This window comes from Callorhinus ursinus, unplaced genomic scaffold (genome assembly GCF_003265705.2).
Source record: "Callorhinus ursinus isolate GAN/ISIS: 27379988/994484 unplaced genomic scaffold, GSC_fseal_2.0 scaffold20, whole genome shotgun sequence".
In the NCBI taxonomy this organism is placed as follows: domain Eukaryota; kingdom Metazoa; phylum Chordata; class Mammalia; order Carnivora; family Otariidae; genus Callorhinus; species Callorhinus ursinus.
The window spans coordinates 12933109-12936191 of record NW_027397082.1 but is presented as its reverse complement, the minus strand read 5'-3'; positions in this window follow the sequence as shown (position 1 = coordinate 12936191).

The following is a 3083-nucleotide window of genomic DNA, read 5'->3' as shown; positions in this document are numbered from 1 at the left end:
AAGAAATCAAAGAAAAACTCAATTGAGAGATATTTCATATTCATGAGTAGGGAGTTAATAGTTAAGATGTGGTTTCTTTTCAACTTGATATATAGATTCAATATACTCCTAGGCAGAAATTCCAACAAGTTATTTTGTAGATATCAACAAATTGATTCGAAAGTCTACATGGAAAGGCAAGAGACCCAGAATAGCTGACACAATATTGAAGGAGAAGAACAAAGTTGCAGCATTGACACTACCTGACTTTAAGACTTAGTACAAAGCTACTATAATCAAGGCAGTGTGGTATTGACAAAAGAATAAACAAATAGATCAATGGAAAAGAATAAAGAGCCTAGAAATAGACCCACAAAAATATACCTTTCACAAACATTAACTCAAAATAGATCATATACCCAAATTTAAAATACAAAACTATAAAATTCCTAGAAGATAACACAAGAAAATATAAATGACTGAGTTTCCCAATGACATTTTAAATACAACAGCAAAGGAATGATTCATGAAAGGCACAATCCACTTTGAAAGACAGTATGGCAGGTTGTTTTTCACAAAACTAAACACATTCTTATCACACAATTCAGCCATAACATTCCTTGGTATCAACCCAAATGAGTTGAGAACTTAAGTTCACAGAAAAACCTGCACGCAAATGTTTACAGCCACCTATTCATAACTGTCAAAAGCTGGAAGCAACTGAGATATCCTTCAACAAGGGGAAAAACTGTGGTACAGTCATACAATAGAGTATTATTCAGCTCTAAAAGAAAATGAGTTACCAGGCCACATCAAGGCATGGAGAATCCTTAAATGCATATTGTAAAGTGAAAGAGGTCAATCTGAAAAGGATACATACTGTATGATTCCAACTATATGACATTCTGGAAAGGACAAAACTCTGCAGATGATCAAATGATCAGTGGTTGCCAGGAGTTCAGGGGGAGAAGGAATATATAGGCAGAATACAGAGAATCTTTGGGACAGAGAAACTACTCCTGATTCTGTAATAGTGAGTATGTCACTATACATTTATCAAAATCCCTAAAGTGTACACTATTACGAGTGATTCCTAATGTAAACTATGACCGATAACCATGTGCTAATGTTGGTTCACAGAGTGTAACAAATGCACCACTATATCGTGGGATGTCCAAAGTGAGGGAGCTGTGTGTGTGACCAGGAGACGGTATGTGGGTACCTCTGCTCGATTTTTCTTTGACTCTAGAACTGCTCTAAAAAATTAAAATCTATTACTTAAAAAAAAGAAAGAGGTAGATTTGGGTAGATCAAAAGGGGGAAAAATGAAATCTATTGGCAGGGAAGAAAAGGCAAGTTACATAATATGCATTATAGGAACTGATGTCTCTGTGTGGGTGTCTGTGTAGTGAAACATTATTTTATAAATATATACACAATCATTTTATATGTTCCTGAAAGCATCGAAAGAAAACTGGAAGAACAGGAACACCTGGGTGGCTCAGTCGGTGGAGCAGGTGCCTCTTGCTCAGGTCACGATCCCATGGTCTTGGGATGGAGTCCCATGTGGGGCAACCTGCTCAGTGGGGAGCCTGCTTCTCCCTCTGCCTGTCACTGCCCCTGCTTGTGCTCTCTCTCTCTGACAAACAAATAAATGAAAATCTTTAAAAAAAAAAAAAGAAAATTGGAAGAATATATATTAGTTAATGGTGGTTATCTATAAGTAGTAACTTAATAATGGGTGATTGTCATATTAGATTTTATAATTTAGATTGCTAGATACTTATGTCAAGTATTTGTTGCTTTTATTGTCAGAAAAATGTGGACTGATAGGAAAAGCAAACAACGTTTACAATCAAATAAATCAGCCAATTTGAGGAGCTGACTGAGTTCTCTCCTCAAGTTGGGGCAGGTGGAATGCCCCTGGAATTTGTGCCCTCTGGCTCCTGTCCTCCTGTTTGGGCCCATTTTGTTGGCTGTACGTCAGCTGTACCTGCACTGGTTATGATCCATGGCTTTGCTCTTACTAAAACACCTATGAGTTCCCTCAGGCCTTGCTCCAGGGCACCAAGCCTATCTCTTCAGCACTTACATCCTTTACTGAAAGGGATTTCAAGATCTACAACCTTCTGGGCTTAACTGATGCCCAGACTCTGAGAGTGACCAGTTGCTTTTGAGAAGGGTCTCAGACCCAGCATGACTAGAGCCATCTCCACCACTCTCCTCCTCCTTGGGAGAACTGGGCACACGTTCCTGAAACCTGCCTCTTATTTCCTGAATGTTCCAGGAAACCCAGGCAATGAGCAACTAGGGCTGAGGCTCATCTGCATTTCTCATAGGGAACAACTCTTCAAGGGAGGGGTGCCCCACCCTACTATGGTTCCTGCTCTGCTGACAGCCATAGCTCCTGTCCACAAAATCTAACAACCCCACAATACTGACGGAACAAAAAACATGCATGCCTCTTGAAGGTGGCCCAGCAAAGAAAAGAGAAGCTATTCTTATTTTCAAGCAGCTCACACTTTGGAATGTTTTTAAATGTGGAGAGTAGAGAAAGCTGGTCATACCTCTCTCCCACCCCTCCTTCCCATACTTTCTCCCTTTCTTGCTTTTTCATAAGATAATTCTTATCTATTATTTTTGTCAGTGTTAGAACCAAAGTGAGAGGTTTAAAGATCTTGTTTCCCTGTTTGTTGAAATTATACCATGGGAAAGGGAAGAACCTAGAGCTTTTACTCCTCTTTACTGCAGCCTACCACTATGAGGACCGATCCCCCAGATACGGACACCCTCACTACTAGGACCAGGTCATCTTGCGAGGTGATTTTTCATCTTCCTGATAGGCACATGAGATACAAAATCAGTAGTTTCTCATCTGCACATACAATAGAGGATTATTTCTCATCTGCACAGAAACCTGTGCCCTCAGGAATGTCTGGATGGTGTGTTGGAAGCATCCCAGCACACCAAGCCCAAGAAGGTTGTTCCTCTGGGCTGGAGATAAAGCACCGATGGAGTAAGGCTGTGTCTGGGCTTAGTTGTTTGTATTGGCTCTTGAGAATTCTACTGAGGCTAAGCATCCACAAATTTGTTTGGTTTTATTT